Source organism: Schistocerca cancellata, chromosome 3, assembly GCF_023864275.1.
Source record: "Schistocerca cancellata isolate TAMUIC-IGC-003103 chromosome 3, iqSchCanc2.1, whole genome shotgun sequence".
In the NCBI taxonomy this organism is placed as follows: Eukaryota; Metazoa; Arthropoda; class Insecta; order Orthoptera; family Acrididae; genus Schistocerca; species Schistocerca cancellata.
The window spans coordinates 831,140,289-831,161,229 of record NC_064628.1 but is presented as its reverse complement, the minus strand read 5'-3'; positions in this window follow the sequence as shown (position 1 = coordinate 831,161,229).

Below are 20,941 nucleotides of genomic sequence, written 5' to 3'. Positions count from 1 at the left end.
ACTCTATTTTGGAGAAGTCGGCTGCAGAAAGCCCCTGCTCCGCACCTTGTCAGCCAATGCCAGCGGTTTTCTCCTTTGAAGCCAGTATGGCGCAAAACCACTTCAGTCCCTAGTGTATCACTGAGTGTGACCAATTCAGCCCCCTGCATGCATGTATAAGAATCGGCCGCTACGGCTCTGCTCGACCGTCATGAGAAAATTCGTTTCCTTACACTCCACATTTTGTTATTCAATGAAATGCGTCTTGCCCACCACATCACTTTAGTGCAGAGAGATCAACGAATGGGGGGATCAGGGCTAGCAGTCAATACCCACCTCATGCATGTTAAAATACATTCTGTAAGCCAAGATGGGAAATTTCTGCAGGATTCCCCTGTATTCACTTAAATAAAGCGACAAATCTCGCTGGTCACTTTGGCTTTGGCTAGGAATCCTCCCCTCCATGTACAGTTTTTCAAAAAGTGATGAGTGGAGTTTGATAATGGCAGTTGGAGTCATGATAACGCTGTCTGGAGCACTCGCGGTCCTGAATCGTCAGGGTCGGCCGTTTCCTGCTGCCATAGCAGCCGTCTTTATCCCGTCCTAACTGGTGCTGTTCAACGCACGCTTTCTGAGTTCAGAGAGTTGTTAAGTGTCACCCTTCGTTTTGAAAGTGTAATCCTCTTTCTGAGCAGCTTATAATTTTTCCGATTTTGCTACGCAACTTACGTTGCTTGACTAGTTATATTTTTGTGTCAGTTCTTTACTCGCTGGCTTTACATTTACGTGTTCCACAGATTAGGAAATCTTGTTGCATTTCTACCAGCTGTCTTTCAAATAATCTGTTACCTCCACACAGTGCTAGGGAGATTTTGCAATTTCAATTGACATTCTAGAGAGCCTTGTGCTCCAATCTTGTACTTGTTTTTTTACTCATTTACACAGGAATGAAGTCTCCGCCATTAAGTGTGAATTGCGTTCAGTTATTTGAGTGAATAAGTATCTACTACTTTGTAAGAGCATGGGCTGAGACCCTTAGGGTTGCAGGATAGGGGCACGGAGTACAGTGGTGAAGGCCAGTTGGCACTCTGTGCCCTAATGAAACAGCAATAGCAAGACAATTTATTCAGTTTAAGTGTTACAATTGAAACATGTTCTCCACTGCAGCAGCGAAGGCAGTGGATGCAGCAAACAGCCTTGAAAAAAGCTGACTTATCTACCTCAGCAGATTCTCGCGGTCAAGGCGTCTCTTGTAAGATCTCGGTGCCCTGAAGGATAGTGGACAGCAGGTGTAGTTTTCACAGTGGCGTCAACCAGCAGAGAAGTGACTGCTTGTTACTAGGGGACTCTTGTAGATGTTAAAAGGGATGTGCCTGACTGAATGTAGATAGTAGTGCAGAGTTGAGGTATAGTCTCTCCACTAGAGGTAAGTCGTGGATGCCATTGTCTCCTCACAGATGAAGGCTGGGGGGCAGCAGTGTTTAGTGCACCTCTCAGACGTGGTGACAAGTTGTCAGTGGGCCAGCCACCATCAGCTCAGTTCTCAGCAAGCTGGAGGTAGAATCCCCGAGCTTGACAGCAGCAGATGAGATGTTGGCAGCTCACAGCAACTAGGTCCGGCTGACCGGTCAGGCAGCAATCTTGAAAGCAGAACTCTTCTTCTGAATGGTAGGCAGTATACCACAGAGAGTACATCGTCGCCGGCTCGCTGTAACTGAATAGCATATGAGTTTGAAAGCCTGAGTTTTATTGCTGTACATCTGCAGCAATGACGTTATATCCTGTTGAGGATGTCACCATGTGTTCTCATTTTCTAGGCTCATCAACGTTCTTTGTCACGCCTTAGTGTCACAACAGTGGCTTCCAGTGCTTTAGCTTGGTGATTTTCCGATGTTCTTATGGAAGATCTACTTGTTCCTGCGGCATCCAGCTGTGCTGTCGGAATGTTATGATCCCTTCTCAGTGAGGTAATGTTGCTGAATTAATGATTCAGACCTTTCGATCAAGCGAGGTGAAGCAGCAGCTTCCAGAGTGTGCCATACTATTTGCAGTATTAGCTCCCTGTCTGTTTGTCATTCTGGTTGTTACGTGGTGCTCAGGCCTGGTTTGACTTGCCCAGGCGCTGGATGGAGAAAACTTTAAGATAATTTTGCATTTGCCCATTCATATTTAATTTATATTTCAGAATCAACATAGGTCTTGCAACTTTTCCTCGTTAGGTGACCTTTCAGTTATAAAAATAAACAATCTACCTGCATCTCTAATTTGTTTTTCCCATTGTGAAGGTGTTTCGTTGCAATACAGTGGCCGTGGTCTAGGGGTAGTGTCTTTGACTTGTAATCATAACGTTCTCAGTACTGTGTTCTAACTACGCCACTGCTTAAATTTTGAATAAAAATCACCAGCAGTGGCAGCTGAAGACTTCCGGCATCAGAAGTCACTCCCATTTTGCGAACTGTGCTGTCAAAAAGGACAGAGGAGGGAACAGAAGTTCAGTGCACTATCTTGCCCTTAGGGTGGGAAACAGCCCCTAAGGGCGGAAGAATCAGAATTGACCAACGGCATGAGGATGCGGAAGGCAGTGGAAACCACTGCATTAAATCCACAGGACATGTGATCTATAACTGAAAAAGAGTGTCATAATGGACTCTCCATTTGCAAAATATTCCGGAATAGTGCCCCAATTCGGATCTCCAGGAGGTGACAGCCAAGGGAGAGGTGACCATGAGAAAAAGATTGAATAACCAACATGAGAATAACGTGCTACGAGTCGGGGCGTGGAACGACAGAAGTTTGAACGTGGTAGGGAAGCTAGAAAATCTGAAAAATGAATCGCTAAGCCTCAATCTACATGCACTGGAGGGTCAGTGAGGTAAAATGGGAAGAAGACAAGGATTTCTGGTCAGATGATTACAGGGTAATATCAACAACAGCAGAAAATGATATTATGGGGGGTAGGTTTCATTATGAATAGGAAGACAGCGCAGAGAGCAAGTTGTTGTTCCCTCCTCTGTCCTTTTTTACAGCAGATAGTTTTAACACCGACCACGACAGCTCAGGTATACATCCCGACGTCGCAAGTAGACATTGAAGACATAGAGAAAATATATAAGTATATTGAACGGGTAATTCAAATGTAAAAGGAGATGAAAATTTAATAGCCTTGGGGGATTGGAATGCAGTTGTAGGGGAAAAAGTGGAAGAAAGGGCCACAGGAGAATATGGGCTTGGTGCTTGGATAAAGATTAATTGAGTTCTGTAATAAATTTCTGCTAGTAGAATCACAATAGGAGGAGGATTACCTGGAAAAGACCTGAAGATTTGAGTTACATTATGTTATGGTCACGAAGTGATTTCGAAATCAGATACTAGATTGTAAGGCAGACTCAGGAGCAGATATAGACTCAGATCACAATTTAGTAGTGATGAAGAGCAGGCTGAAGTCTAAGAGACTAGTCAGAAAGAATCAGTGCGCAAAGAAGTGGGGTACAGAAGTACTAAGGAATGAAGAGGCACGCTTGAAGTTCCCAGAGGCTATAGATACTGCGATAAGGAATAGCTGAGTATGCAGTTCAGTTGAAGAGTAATGGTCATCTCTAAAAAGGGCAGTCACAACAGCTGGAAAGAAAACCGTCAGTATAAAGATAGTAACTGCAAAGAAACCATGCGTAACAGAAGTACTTCAGTTGATCTATGAAAGAAGGAAGTACAAAAATGTACTGGAAAATTCAGAAATACAGAAGTACAAGTCACTTACGAATGAAATAAATAGGAAGCGTAGAGAAGCTAAGGCGAAATGGCTGCATGAACAATATAAGGAAATCTAAAATGAAATGATGGTCGAAAGGACTGACTCAGCATTAGAAATGTGAAAACAACCTTCGGTGAAAGTAAAAGTGTGTGCGGTAACATTAAGAGTGCAGTGGGAATACCACTTTTAAATGCAGAGGAGAGTGGAAGGAGTACATTGAAGGTCTCTGTGAGGGGGAAAACTTGTGTGATGATGTGACAGAAGAAGAAACAGCAGTCGATGTAAAAGAGATAGGGGTTCCAGTATTAGAATTGGAACTTAAAAGAGCTCTGGAAGACTTACGATCGAATATGGCAGAAGGTATAGAAACCATTCCGTCGGAACGACTAAAATCATTTAGGAAAGTGGCAACAAAACGACTATTCACGTTGGTGTGTAGAGTGTATGAGTCTAGTGATATACCATCTAACTTCCGAAAAAACATCATCCAGGTAATTCGGAAGATTAAAAGAGCTGGCAAGTGCGAGAATTATCGCACAGTCATCTTAACAGCTCTAGCATACTAGTTGCTGAAGAGAATAATATACAGAAGAATGGAAAACTGAGGATGTGTTTGATGACGAGCAGTTTGGATTCAGGAAAGGAAAGGGCACCAGAAAGGCAATCCTGACGTTGTAGCTGATAATGGGAGCAAGAATTAAAAAAAATCAAGACACGTTCAAAGGTTCTGTCGACCTGGAAAAAGCGTTCAACAATAGAGAATGGTGCAAGATGTCCGATATTCTGAAAAAATAGGGGTAAGCTGTAGGGAAAGACGGGCAATATACAATATTTACAAGAACCAAGCGGCAACAGTAAGACTGGAAGACCAAGGACGAAGTGCTCGGATCAAAAAGGCTGTAAGCAAGGGCTGCAGTCTTTCGCCCCTAGTGTTCAATCCATATATCGAAGAAAAAATGACGGAAACAAAAGAAAAATTCAAGACTGGAATTAAAATTCAAGGTGGCAGGGCATCAACGATAAGATTCTCTGAACACATTGCTATCCTCAGTGAGAATGAAGAAGAATTACAGGATATGATGAATGGAATGAAAGGTCTAATGAGTACAAAATATGGATTGGGAGTAAATCGAAGAGACAAAATTAATGAGAAGTAACAGAGATGAAAACAGCGAGAATCTTAACATCGGGATTGGACATCACGAAGCAGACAAAGTTAAGGAATTCTGCCACCTAGGAGAAAAATAATCCATGACGCAGGGAGCAAGGAGGACATAACCATACTGCAACTGAGAAAAAGGGCATTTCTGATCAAGAGACGTCAACTGTTATGGCATAATAACCAGACTGGCACTGACAAAAAGGACATTCCTGGCCAAGGGAAGTCTAGTATTTTCAAAGGTATACCTTAAATCAAGGAAGGAATATTTGAGAATGTATGTTGGAGCACAGCATTGTATGATAGTGAAACACGGACTGTGGGAAAAGCGGAAAAGAAGAAAATTGAAGCATTTGAGATTTGATGCAGTGTGAACTAATAAGGTAAGGAATGAGAAAATTCTGTACAGAATCGGTAAGGAAAAGAACATATGGAATATACTGACAAGAAGAAGGGACAAGTTGGTAGGATATCTGTTAAGGCATCAGCGACTAACTTCCATGGCACTGAAGGGAATTGTAGACGGTAAAAATTGTAGAGGAAGAGAGAGACTGGAATACATCGAGCAAATAACTGAGGATGTAGACTACAACTGCTAGTCCGATATTCGTGGCAGGCTGCATAATACCAGTCAGAAAACTGATGACTCAGAACAAAAAATCTTCTGATGCTTCAGTTTATACACAGATACGGTGGTGAGTTGTTTAATTGACGCTTAATGAGCATTGCACTCGCTCATCTAGCTTGTTATTGATGATATTGTAAGTAAAGTCGGATAGCTACCATTTTGCGGAAGAAAGGGAAAATAATGGTTACATTTCAGCCTGTAGTTCATATATGAGACATTGATCATATTTGGCAGTTTGTTCGTAATTGTCCGTCCTGGTCGCACGTCATCATATAATTCACGGTATGACTGATTTCAGTTCGGTGCCATCATCAAATCTGTACAAAAATTAAAAAGAAAAGTACCTTATGTAGCAATAATGGGTTCAATTGGCTGAAGCTCAGGTCTACAGAAAAAAATCTAACAGCAGATAATAAGGCTAACATGGCGGACGGCCATAATAGACCATTAGGAGTATTCTGGTACGATTATCATAATGAAATGCTTTGTACGCACAGGTACCATGAACGTGTGCTGGGGATAGTCTGGGGGCGTCCTATACTTACGGAAAAATGAACTGTATTAGAGGGAGAGAGATAGTGACAACGTAATGTAAGTGTCCAAAATCACAGATTCAATAGTTTAAAATAGAATGTTCGTACTTATTAATTAAACGATTTCGCGTGGTTAAAGTACGTGTATAATAGTAAAGAGTGAGATTTAATAAATATGTAGCCACAAAAGTCTTACTTAAAATCCGAATATGATGTGTGAAAGTGGTTTACAATCTTATTCTTTTTCTTCTTTGTCTTTTGCCCTTGACCCACATCTATGCAGGACGGCATGATTACTGTAGCATATGGTATAGTTAATTTCCCTAATTGTTACAACCACTGTTACCTCCTGGGACGGAATATGTGTACCCCAAAAAGTCTGCATATAATGTTGTCCACATAAAAGTGTGTGTTTTCAAAATGTTTGTGAGTCGCGTAACTGAGTAGGAACTTGGTTATCAGCCCGGTTCAGATGGTTCAAATGGCTCTAAGAATTATGGGACTTAACATATGAGGTCATCAGTCCCCTAGACTTAGAACTACTTAAACCTAACTAACCTAAGTACATCACACACATCCACGCCCGAGGCAGGATTCGAACCTGCGACCGTAACAGCAGCGCGGATCCGGACCAGTATCGGCCCGTTATTCTACCAGTGGGAAACACACATCTAGACTGGCCGGCACACCGGCCCTCGTCGTTAATCCGCATAGCGGTTTCGATCCGAGACAAGCGCATCTGTCCAAGTCCGGCAAGTGGCGTGATAATCAGAGCGGCTATCCAGGAGGGTAAAGTGCTTCAAACTCTGCTTATAGATACATCTTTTGGCATATCAAAAAAAAACAAAAGAATATGTGTTGTGAAGAGTGAAAAACTAAGAAAAAAGACAACGCTCTATGAAGGAATTATTCGAATGGCACGTGAGCTCCGTAATGAGCAAGTTAATAACGCATTGGTCCACCTCTGCCCTTTATTCAAACAGTTATTGACTTGACACTGATTGACAAAGTTGTTGGATGTAGTCCTGAGCGATACCGTGTCAACTTTTGTCCAACTGGCGTGTTAAATCGTGAAAATCCCGAGATTGTTGGAGGGCCCTGCCCATAATGATCCAAACGTTCTCATTATCGGAGAGATCCGGCGACCTTGCTGACCAAAGTAGGGTTTGGCAAGCACAAAGAGAAGCAGTAGAAACTCTCAGCGTGTGCGGGTGGGTATAGTCTTGCTGAAATGTAAGACCAGGATGGCTTTCGCCGAAGGGCAACAAAACAGGGCGTAGAATATCGCCGACGTACCGGATCCTGCTGTCGAATGGAATGGTATACCAGACCATCACTCCTGACCTTGATGGCATGACATCCAGGCTTTACATTTCAGTTTGATAATTCCCACCACACAAGACGAGTGTTTCTATTGCTTGTCTTCGATCTTGCCAAACCCTACTTTGCCCAGCAAGGTCGTCGGATCTGTCCCCAGTTAAGAACGTTTGGAGCATTATGGGCAGGGCCTTTCAAGCCTCTCGGGATTTTGACGATTTAACAAGCCAACTGTAGAGAATTTGGCACAATATCCCTCAGGAGGATATCCAACAACTCTGTCAGTCGCTGCACAATCCGAGTAAGAGCCAGAGGTGGACCAACGCGTTATTGACTTGCTCACTTTGTGAAGCTCTTTCTCTTGAATAAATTTTCCTGAAATCGTAATTACTTCTTTGACTGTACATCTACACCACATCTGCCGATTTTCGTCCCATTCGGATAATTCCTTCGTGGTGTTTTTTTTTTTTTTTTTAGAATGTACAGCAAAATAGACATACAAGTTAAACTCACTCTGTTTATTAAGCAGTAGCTAATGTTTGTTTCCTCCAGTAATTTAAGTAATTGGCAACGACGTTTCTTGGGTCAGTCAGGATAACTCAATGATTGCGAACGTCGACTAATCATTAGATGTCACCTGAGTAAGACATCCATCACGGATGTATGTTCCGTTCTAAAGCTGCCGAAGCTGACTGTTGATGATGTGGCTGAGAAGTTCGAATGCGGAAAAACGATCACAGCTAAACCAAGACCAGTCAGAGCTTACGTACTGACAGAGAGGAGCGTCGAGCATTGTGGAGTGTACATGTTTCAAAATCAACGTTAGGAATTACTCGTGATTCCTAAAGTGACACCAGCAGTCCACCTAGCATAGTATGCTGGAGCTGAAAAGAATGGGGTAGAACGGTCTGTAACCTGCCCCTCACTTATCGACCTTAATGACAGTGAAAAATTAAACCGCGTGTACCTAATGGAAATTTGGGAAAAGCAATCGTCACCGAAGTTAATCTGTCGGTAAAGAGGGAGGAAAGGGTTACATCCAAATGAAAGGAAAAATGCAAATGAAACTGGTGGAAATTAATTTTGAAAAGGGGTAAAGTTAATAAAGAAAGTAAATGTGCGGCCGTTACGTTAACAATTAACTAGCGGCAATTAGATATTTGAGATTTGGGGGAAATTACGGTCGCCAGTCCTAAGGACAATTACTATAGTAACTGAAAAAGAAAGGTTATTACACATATAATTAGCACTAGAAGCGTGGCAACTGAAGGTTAACACATGTAGTGTGAAAACTGAAAGTTTGTCAGAAGTAATAAATTTCGCTACACTCTGACTTAATTTAGCAAAAGAATTAATAAAACCGGAAAATCGGAAGTTAATTTAGTGACTGAAGTTAATAGTGAGCTTTCTTTCTGAAGCACATCGAAATTCAGTAAAATACGGTTGGTCTTGGACTACCTCAACAATCATTTCAAAAGCTACTTGAATCTACGCAATTTAGAAATAAGAGATTTAACTTTGAACTTGAATTAAATGATTCTGAACAATTAACAGTAGTAAAATTTAGTACGTACCAAGCTGAGCTGCAGTCACAGGTAAGCTAAAATACGGTAACAAAACTCGCACTCTTAATTTGTGCTTGTGTAATCTAAATATTGTAGCCAGCTATGAATACCTTAACTGAACTTTGAAATTAAAGCAGTGAAATCGAATGATGCTGGCGTTTGAATTTCAACGACACTCGGTTTCATTCCGGAAAAGGAAGGGACCCTGCTTGGTAATGCAATTGGGACAATGAGCAACAAAGGTTCATGCTAAGTTGCTGTAATTTTGTGATGCAACAATTTTAAAAGTTTGAAAAGCTTAGGTCTGCCATACAGTTCTAAAACTTTACGTGCTTCCAGTCTTCCTTGTTGGTTGATTGAAGGTTTGAAGCCGTCGATCGAGGAGGTGGCGACAGTCACTCAATGTCGGCCGTCGCTGTTGCAGAAGCTGGATGTTGGCGCGCCTTCTTCTCGACACGGTCACCAGGCGAAACGGGCTCTTGATGTGCGCCAGCTAATGCTTCCCGTCCGCGACACCATGTCAGAAACTATCATCGCAAGTCGAGCGCAATTACATGCTGCCAAACCCCGAAAGCGCGGCAACTCGCGGGAGCGTCACACACCACACCTGCTCAACTGCACCACCCCAGCCAGACCCTCTCTCTGCCCGCGCTCCACGCGACAGAGTTAACACTACCAAAGATCCTAAACACTTTGGTTCTCCACACGACCTATCGATGTATTCGTTCGATAGCATAGTTTTCCCTAGGCCAGACCCAGCGTATAAATATAAATAATATTCACAAAACAAACCAACATAAATGCATATATATACAAACAGTAAAACAATTACAATATATAAAGGCACAGAAATGTCATATATTCAGGTAACAAAATAAGGAAAAAATTTATAGTACAATAGATGGAAATAGGAGGATATGCATTTGCGGCGTTACAGGTCGAGCAACTCCTCTTAAACCATACTTTTCTGTAGTCAGTGCTAAGCGACGGTTGAGGTGGGGTGAAGAGCGATACCGCTCGACAGTGGATGACTAGAAGCAAGTGATATGAGGTGATGACTCATGATATACCACATGGCGGTACGGTGGAAGAGTTTGGCTTTGATTAATGCCTGGAGTATATTACCTGTCATCGTGCGCCGCGCCAGAGGTGAAGTATGGAGGTGGTTGTGTTACGATACGGGTGATCTGAACATATTTTACAGCGTTGTGCACAGTATGCAACATTGGAACACTTCTGAGAGGACGACTGTATCAGGATGACAATGCACCCTGTCATAAATCACCATTTGTGAGACAATAGTTTGTGGACGATAACTCGTTTGTCCACAGTCCCGCCCTGAAATCAGCGGAACACCTTGGAGCTGAGCTAGAATGTCGACTTCGCTGCAGGTATCACTATCTTCTCTGGTTTCGACTCTTGAGGGAGAGTGAACTGCCATTCCTCCACAGACATTCAAACGACTCGCATTCGGGAGGACGACGGTTCAGTCCCGCGTCCGGTCATGCTGATTTAGGTTTTCCGTGATTTCCCTAAATCGGTTCAGGCAAATGCCGGAATGGTTCCTTTGAAAGGGCACGGCCGACTTTCTTCCCCATACTTCCCTAATCCGATGAGACCGATGACCTCGGTGTTTGGTCTCCTCCACCAAATCAACCCAACCCCAACATTCATACGGGACCGAGCAGGGTGAAAGAACATACCCCGTATTAATGTCCTCTAATAGAAGTCCAATTACATTCGATCAGATTGTATAAAGTATAAAATTAAACTGATTTCCCTGAGAACCAAAACAAGTATAAATTACAACAAATTACGTTTTTGGAGGACCCTCGTGACTTTTTTCGAAAACGCAGATGCTGCTGTAGTGTCTTTATGGTACCATACGACTGCGCGATCCAGTTGATAGTGTCCACCTACAGTTACGTCAGCGATCTATTGTTGTTGTTGTTATTGTGGTCTTCAGTCCTGAGACTGGTTTGATGCAGCTCTCCATGCTACTCTATCCTGTGCAAGGTGGTTCATCCCCCAGTACGTACTGCAGCCTACATCCTTCTGAAATTGTTTAGTGTATTCATCTCTTGGTCTTCCTCTACAATTTTTACCCTCCACGCTGTTCTCAAATACTAAATTGGTGATCCCTTGATGCCTCAGAACATGTCCTACCAACCGATCCCTTCTTCTAGTCAAATTGTGCCACAAACTCCTCTTCTACCCAATCCTATTCAGTACCTCCTCATTAGTTATGTGATCTACCCATGTAATCTTCAGCATTCTTCTGTAGCACCACATTTCGAAAGCTTCTATTCTCTTTTTGTCTATACTATTTATCGTCCATGTTTCACTTCTATACGTGGCTGCACTCTATACAAATACTTTCAGAAACGACTTCCTGACACTTAAATCTATACTCGATGTTGACAAATTTCTCTTCTTCAGAAACGCTTTCCTTGCCATTTCCAGTCCACATTTTATATCCTCTCTATTTCGACCATCATCAGTTATTTTGCTCCCCAAATAGCAAAACTCCTTTACTACTTTAAGTGTCTCATGTCCTAATGTAATTCCCTCAGCATTACCCAATTAAATTCGACTACATTCCATTAACCTCGTTTTGCTTTTGTTGATGTTCATCTTATATCCTCCTTTCAAGACACTATCCATTCCGTTCAACTGCTGTTCCAAGTCCTTTGCTGTCTCTGACAGAATCACAATGTCATCGGCGAAGCTCAAAGTTTTTATCTCTCCTCCATGGATTTTAATTCCTACTCCGAATTTTTCTTTTGTTTCCTTTACTGCTTGCGCAATATACAGATTGAATAGCATCGGGGAGATGCTACAACCCTGTCTCACTCCCTTCCCAACTACTGCTTCGCTTTCATGCCCCTCGACTCTTATAAGTGTCATCTGTTTTCTGTACAAATTGTGAATAGCCTTTCGCTCCCTGTATTTTACCCCTGCCACTTTCAGAATTTGAAAGAGGGCATTCCAGTCTACTATCACAAGTTTATTCCTGAATGGTTTCTGTTGGGGGTCTGGAAACTGATGAAATGCCGGACTAGCTCGGACCACTTACAAAGGGAGCACTCCGGCTGCGCGGCGGAAAGCAGGCACGCGTGAGCCGGAGCGTGGGCGCGCTGCTGGTCCCGCCTGAGCTGGTTGGCGCGAGGGCTGGGGTTTTCATCAGGCGGCTGCGCTTAGCGCGGGATGAGCGCGTTTGTGGCCGCCGACGCGCCGCCCGCCTCATCCCGGCCCGCCTAGTCCCAACTCATCCCGCGTGGAACGCCCGCGTGTCGCCGCTGCAGCTTCATACCGCAGGACCGCGGCCACCCGCCGGGGGAATGCAGTCAGCGCAGCAAGTGGTTTAGCGGGCTCAGCCTCGCATTTGTTTACGCGTTTCCCAGAATTTCCCTCCAGTTAAATACGAGCCGCGTGCCTAAAGCAGGGGTCGACTGAACGCCAAATATAATTTCTGCAGTGATCATGTTCCTCCAGAGTATAAATAACGGCAGTGTCATTCATCCATCGATCTACATCTACTTCTAAATACATACTCCGCAATCCACCATACGGTGCGTGGCGGAGGGTACCTCGCACCACAACTAGCATCTTCTCCCCTGTTCCACTCCCAAACAGAATGAGGGAAAAATGACTGCCTACATGCCTCTGTACGAGCATTTAATCTTATCTTATCTTTGTGGTCTTTCCGCGAAATATAAGTTGGCGGCAGTAAAATTGTACTGCAGTCAGCCTCAAATGCTGGTTCTCTAAATTTCCTCAGTAGCGTTTCACGAAAAGAACTCCTCCTTTCCTCTAGACTCCCACCCGAGTTCCTGAAGCATTTCCGTAACACTCGCTTGATGATCAAACCTACCAGTAACAAATCTAGCAGCCCGCCTCTGAATTGCTTCTGTGTCCTCCCTCAATCCGACCTGATAGGGATCCCAAACGCTCGAGCAGTACTCAAGAATAGGTCGTATTAGTGTTTTATAAGCGGTCTCCTTTATAGATGAACCACATCTTCCCAAAATTCTACCAATGAATCGAAGACGACTATCCGCCTCCCCCACGACTGCCATTACATGCTTGTGCCACTTCGTAACGCTCTGCAATGTTACGCCCAAATATTTAATCGACGTGACTGTGTCAAGCGCTACACTACTAATGGAGTATTCAAACATTACGGGATTCTTTTTCCTTTTCATCTGCATTAATTCACATTTATCTACACTCCTGGAAACGGAAAAAAGAACACATTGACACCGGTGTGTCAGACCCACCATACTTGCTCCGGACACTGCAAGAGGGCTGTACAAGCAATGATCACACGCACGGCACAGCGGACACACCAGGAACCGCGGTGTTGGCCGTCGAATGGCGCTAGCTGCGCAGCATTTGTGCACCGCCGCCGTCAGTGTCAGCCAGTTTGCCGTGGCATACGGAGCTCCATCGCAGTCTTTAACACTGGTAGCATGCCGCGACAGCGTGGACGTGAACCGTATGTGCAGTTGACGGACTTTGAGCGAGGGCGTATAGTGGGCATGCGGGAGGCCGGGTGGACGTACCGCCGAATTGCTCAACACGTGGGGCGTGAGGTCTCCACAGTACATCGGTGTTGTCGCCAGTGGTCGGCGGAAGGTGCACGTGCCCGTCGACCTGGGACCGGACCGCAGCGACGCACGGATGCACGCCAAGACCGTAGGATCCTACGCAGTGCCGTAGGGGACCGCACCGCCACTTCCCAGCAAATTAGGGACACTGTTGCTCCTGGGGTATCGGCGAGGACCATTCGCAACCGTCTCCATGAAGCTGGGCTACGGTCCCGCACACCGTTAGGCCGTCTTCCGCTCACGCCCCAACATCGTGCAGCCCGCCTCCAGTGGTGTCACGACAGGCGTGAATGGAGGGACGAATGGAGACGTGTCGTCTTCAGCGATGAGAGTCGCTTCTGCCTTGGTGCCAATGATGGTCGTATGCGTGTTTGGCGCCGTGCAGGTGAGCGCCACAATCAGGACTGCATACGACCGAGGCACACAGGGCCAACACCCGGCATCATGGTGTGGGGAGCGATCTCCTACACTGGCCGTACACCACTGGTGATCGTCGAGGAGACACTGAATAGTGCACGGTACATCCAAACCGTCATCGAACCCATCGTTCTACCATTCCTAGACCGGCAAGGGAACTTGCTGTTCCAACAGGACAATGCACGACCGCATGTATCCCATGCCACCCAACGTGCTCTAGAAGGTGTAAGTCAACTACCCTGGCCAGCAAGATCTCCGGATCTGTCCCCCATTGAGCATGTTTGGGACTGGATGAAGCGTCGTCTCACGCGGTCTGCACGTCCAGCACGAACGCTGGTCCAACTGAGGCGCCAGGTGGAAATGGCATGACATGCCGTTCCACAGGACTACATCCAGCATCTCTACGATCGTCTCCATGGGAGAATAGCAACCTGTATTGCTGCGAAAGGTGGATATACACTGTACTAGTGCCGACATTGTGCATGCTCTGTTGCCTGTGTCTATGTGCCTGTGGTTCTGTCAGTGTGATCATGTGATGTATCTGACCCCAGGAATGTGTCAATAAAGTTTCCCCTTCCTGGGACAACGAATTCACGGTGTTCTTATTTCAATTTCCAGGAGTGTATATATAGAGTGAGCTGCCATTCTTTACATTAGTCACATATCCTGTCCATCTTGTATCCTCCTACAGTCACTCAACGACGACACCTTCCCGTACACCACAGCATCATCAGCAAACAGACGCAGATTGCTATCCACCCTATCCAAAAGACCATTTATGTAGATAGAAAACAACAGCGGACCTACCACACTTCTCTGGGGCACTCCAGATGATACCCTCACCTCCGATGAACACTTACCATCGAGGACAACGTACTGGGTTCTATTACTTAAGAAGTCTTCGAGCCATTCACATACTTGGGAACCAATCCCATATTTTCGTACCTTAGTTAGGAGTGCGGCACCGAGTCAAACGCCTTCCGAAAGTCAAGGAATATGGCATCCGTCTGATACCCTTCATCCATGGTTCGCAAGATACCATGTGAAAAAAGGGCGCCGGCAAGGTGGCCGAGCGGTTCTAGGCGCTTCAGTCCGGAACCGCGCGACTGCTACGGTCGCAGGTTCGAATCTTGCCTCGGGCATGGATGTGTGTGATGTCTTTAGGTTAGTTAGGTTTAATTAGTTCTAAGTTCTAGGGGACTGATGACCTAAGATGTTAAGTCCCATAGTGCTCAGAGCCATTTGAACCATTTTTGAAAAAAGGGCGAGTTGCGTTTCGCAGGAGCGATGCTTTCTAAAGACATGCTGAAGTATGGGCAGCAACTTCTCTGTCTCAAGGAAATTCATTATATTCGAACTGAGAATTTGTTTGAGAATCCTGCTACAAACCGATGTTAAGGATATTGGTCTGTAATTTTGAGGATCCGTCCTTCTACCCTTCTTATATACAGGCGTCACCTGCGCTTTTTTCCAGTCGCTCGGGACTTTACGTTGGGCAAGAGATTCGCGATAAATGCAGGCTAAGTAAGGAGCCAATGCAGTAGACTACTCCTGTAAAACCGATTTGGAATCCCATCAGGACCTGGCGATTTATTTATTTTCAACCCATTCAGCTGCTTCACAACCCCAGGGATGTCTATCACTATGTCCTCCATACGGGAATCTGTACGAGACTCAAACGGCGGTATGTTTGTACGATCCTCCTGCGTGAAAGATTTCTCAAATGCTAAATTTAAAATTTCAGCTTTCGTTTTGCTGTCTTCCGTTGCCAGGCCAGACTGATCAGTGATCACCTTCACAAGGATGAAGCATGGTGGACATTTTTGACCATTATAGTTTGCGAAAAAACAAATGAAAAAGTAATTCATACACTACGTGTTCGGAAGTAGTGTGTCCACCCTTTGCCTTTGTGGCAGCCTGAACTCTGGTGGGAACACTTTGAATGAGATGTCTTAATGCCTGTAGAGGAATGGCAATCCATTCTTCCTCAAGAGTGGAAACCAAAGAAGGTAGCGATGATGTACGCTAGAGTTTGGAGCCAAATTGATGCTTTAACTCATACCACATGTGTTTTTTTGGAATAAGGTCGAGACTCTGGGCAAGCAGTTTATTTCAGGAACTTTATTGCTCACAATCCACTACCTTACAGATGCTGGTTTATAAAAGATCCTTTTACTGTCATGTTGATTCGAAGAATCGTCGTCTCCAAACTGTTGCTCTACTGTACCCAGCATACCATATTCCAAAAGGTGTTCATATCCTCCCACATTTACATTTTCTTAAGCAGAAAAACGGGACCACAACCTAACCATGAAAAACGCCCCCATATAGTAACACCATCTCCTCTGTACATCACTGCTGGCCCGTCACATGATGCCAGATAACGCTCTCCACACATTTGCCAAAGACAAAAGCATCCATCGATTGGCCACAAGGTGTAGCGTGATTCATCACTCCAAATCACTCATCCCCTGCACAGCTCTTTATACCACCTCAAGCATCGTTTATCATTGACTACAGAAATGTGAGGCTTATGAGGAACTGCTCAACCACTGTACCTGCATGTTCTCTGTCTGCATACCGGGAGGAGTCATTCCAGATGTGAAACGGGTGCCTCCAGATGTCATGAAGAGCACAGGGTGAAGTCAACTGCAGGTGCTGTCTCATGTTGGTACTAACGATGTGTGTCGCCTTGCATCGGAAGAGATTCTCTCTGGTTTCGGGCGGCTAGCTGAAGTAGTAAAGACGCCAGTCCTGGTTGTGAGATGAAGGCGAAGCTTATCATCTGTAGCCAGTCCTGGTTGTGATACGAGGACGAAGCTCACCGTCTGTAGCATCGTCGACAGAACCGATTGTTTTCTTTCGGTATAGAGCCGAGTGGAGGGTCTGAATCACTGGCCCAGACGGTTCGCGACCGTGTAGGTCGCAGATTCCTCAACTTGCACCATAGGATGGTGGGTTACTGGGCAGTATTTTAGATTAGTGGGTATCGAGAAAGTGCAGAAAGGCTTCGGTCAAAGAGGGTGCAGGACGAACACAAGATGAGGGTAGACGTAATAATAATCAATATTGCATTTGTAAATTGTCGTAGCCGTGTTGGAAAAGAACCAGAGTTACCAGAGCTAATAGAAAGCACTGAATCGGAAATCGTTATAAGTACGGAAAGCTGGCTAAAGCCGGAAATAAGTCCATCCGAAATTTTTACAAAGGACCTAACCGTGTTCAGAAAAGATGCATTAAATGCAGTTGATGGTGGAGTGTTTATTGCTGTGAGAAGTAATTTGCCTTGTAGCGAAATTGAAGTAGATGTGAGTTAGTATGGGTAGAGGTTATACTTGACAAGCGGAATAAATTGATAATTGATTCCTTTTACCCACGCCTTAACTCAGCTGATACAGTTGCTGAACACTTCAAACAAAACTTGGATGTCATTTCAAATAGATACCACACTCATACAATTATAGTTGGTGGTAACTTCGGTCTAAGCACGATATGTTCACGAAAATATAATGTTTAAAGTCAGTGATAGGCATAAAACGTCGTCCGAAATCGTACTGAAGGACTTCTTGGAAAATTATGTTGATCAACTAGCTTAGGAGCCCACTCGAAGTATAAATGGTTGCGAAAACATACTTGACATCTTAGCAACAATTAAACCTGATCATAAAGGAGCATTATGATAGATACAGGGATCAGTGACCACAAGGTTGTCATGGCTAGACTGAATACCGTAACATTCAAACTTACAAAACTAAACGCAAAGTACATTTATTTAATAGGGCAGGTAAAAATTATCTTGACACCTTCCTAAGAGTCAGTCTTCACTCCTTCCAATTTCACTGCAGATCAGATGTGGTTTAAATTCAAAGGAATGGTATCGACGGCAGCTGAGAGCTATATACCAAATAAACAAATAAGAGATGGTACTGATCCCCTACGGTACCCAAAATAGGTCAGAACACTACTTCAGAAGCAACAGAAAAGCATGCTAAATTTAAAAAATCGCGAAATATCCAAGATTGGCGAAGTTTTACAGAAGGTTGAAATTTAGCGTGAACTTCAGTGTGAGATGTTTTTAATAGTTCCCACAACGAAACTCTGTTTCGAAATCTGACAGAAAACCCAAGGATATTCTTGTCCCATATAAAGTACACCAGTGGCAAGACGCAGTCAATACCTTCATTACGCGATAACGATGGTGATGTTATTAATGACAGTGCCACTAAAGCAGATTACTAAACACGGGTTTCCGAAATTCCTTCACAAAAGAAGATCAAGTTCTTACGAAACACAACAAGCTCTTTATTCTCAAGAATTAATGAGTGCTATCGACAGAGGACGTCAAATTGATTCTACGTTTTCAGATTTCCAGAAGGCTTTTGACACCGTTTCTCACAAGCGACTTCTAATTAAACTGCATGCCTATGGAGTATCGTCTCAGTTGTGTGACTGGATTCGTGATTTCCTGTCAGAAAGGTCACAGTTCGTAAAAATTGACAGAAAGTCATCGATTAAAACAGAAGTAATATCTGGAGTTCTCCAAGGAAGTGTTATAGGCCCTCTGCTATTCCTGATCTACATAAACGATTTAGGAGGTAATCGGAGCAGCCTACTTGGATTGTTCGCAGATGATGCTGTCGTTTGCCGTCATGTAAAGACATCAGATGATCAAAACGAGCGGCAAAATGCTGTAGACAAGATATCTGTATGGTGCAAAAAGTGAAATCGGTTTTAAATCGTGAAAAGTTTGAAGTCATTGACCACAAAAATGAAAAGGCTGTAAACTCAATTAATATTTGGGTATTATAATTATGAACAGTTTAAATTGGAACGATCGCATAGATATTGTCGTGGGGGAAAGCAAGCCGAAACCGTGATTTATTGGTAGAACACTTAGGAAATGTAACAGGTCTACTAAAGAGATTGTTTATACTTCGCTTGTCTTCTGGAGTCTTGCTATGCGGCGTGCCATCCGCATCAGAGAGGAGATTGAAAAAGTCCAAGAAAGGGCAACTCGCGAAAGAAGGAAAAGATAAATGAACAGGTGTGGCAGTTATTAAAACAAAGGTACAATATTTGTCGCTGCGGCAGGACCTTTTCATGAAATTTCAATTACCAAGTTTCTCCTCAGAGTGTAAAAATATTTGGTTGGCTCCATCCTATACTGGGAGAAATGATCATCATAATATAATAAATCAGAGCTCGCACGGAAAGACTTAAATGTTCGTATTTCCCGCGCGCTGTTCGAGAGTGGAACGGCAAAGAAGCAGCTTAAGGGAGCCGGAACGATCTATCTCCTCCATGTTAATTTTAGCAAATAGAAGGAACATTTTTTCTAAAACAATTAAACATATTGCTCTGAAATTTGGACTACATGTTCAGTGAATATTTCTCTACAAAGTTATAATGCCATGTTAGGAAATATTTATTGGTTTTTGCTTTACAATTTTTCTAAACAGATGCTTATTTTTTTCTCTAAAATTTTGCACTTTTTCTTCTATAACTCTTGAATTATACAAAAAATTTTACAATTTGTTATAAAAATGAAAGAAAAGAAGTAAACAATATTGTGTATGAGTTTCATTGATATACTGTTAGCAGTTTTTGAGAAAATGTTCCTCAAAGATGAAAATTTTAAAGTTAGGGGAAATGGCTTCCCAAGTTTTTTAATACATTCCTGCCCCATATGATGGATTATCAGCATCCTCTTCTTTATCCACTGTTAGTGTCCTTTTCACCGGTCTTTTCTCCCCTTTTGATGCATGTTGTAGGATTTTGTCTCTCCTTCCTGCACCTCTTAGTCTTTCTTCATTGTGGAAATGGTGTTGTGTCCTGGTTGGAAACCTAAACGTTTCAGCACATCACATTTGATAATGTTTCCTTCATTTTATCTTGCAACTGCATCATACGCTCCAAAATGCAATGTTTTTATCGGTACACTCTTTTGGGAATCCTAATCCAAATTAAATTATTTACACTTTCATTTGGATATTGTTTTTTCCCATGTAAACACTTATCCAATAAACTTGGCTGTGATAAATCTCTGCATATGGGCTTAATTACATCAATTACAGCTTTTGGCAAACTGTTTTATGGGCATATTCCTTTCCTGATTGGTACTGACACCGTGAGTCATCACCTGTGGTGGCACAGTGCATGTTGTGGGTGCTCATTTGTTGATGCAGTATAAAATTATGCCCATACTGCTCTCCTCATTTGTTCAATGCTACAGGTACGAGCAAAATTCGTCAAATACGCAAAATTGAACAGCTAAACAACACAAAGCTAACTCCACAAGTAAACACACTCAGTATAGCGTTTATCTCTGTGACAAGTGACTGCTCATATCGGTAAACGCTACTCTATTTAATCCTCAAATTAGTAGGTGAGTAAACCCGTCTGATCACATTAGCCATACAACGTTAGAAAACAAAACACTGTCTAATTCCGCACAGATACCCTGTTTGCAGCCAGCGAGCGGCGCCGTCAGAGGTGACACACCAAGTCGCTACAACCGTTTACGCTGCTCGTCAACTTTGTAGCGATAAAAACACACTTAGAATTCATTTAGAAGGGTGAAACGTGATTTTTTCAGAAAACTCCAAATAATTTTATAATGAGAAAAACAAAAAACGTCATTTTCATCGTTCCGGCTTCCCTTAAACGTGGTTCGAAGAACCCTCTGCCACACACTTAATTATGAATGACAGGGTAATCGTGCAGATGTAGATGGAAATGTAAAGTTACCTTAATATTTTTAATTCGCCACGCACACTCATTGCCTCAGATGGACTGTTGGTAGTTCTTGGGAGTAACACCTTTCAGTGATTTCATGCGGTTTCCCTTTCACAACTGCCCTCCACACACCTCCACGGTGTCGCCGTCTATGAGTGCATGAGATGTGTCTGGTCTTGGTTTAGCTGTTTCTTTCGCGTTTCCAGTTCAAAGTCACATTAGCATCGACTTGGGCAGTTTTCAAGGG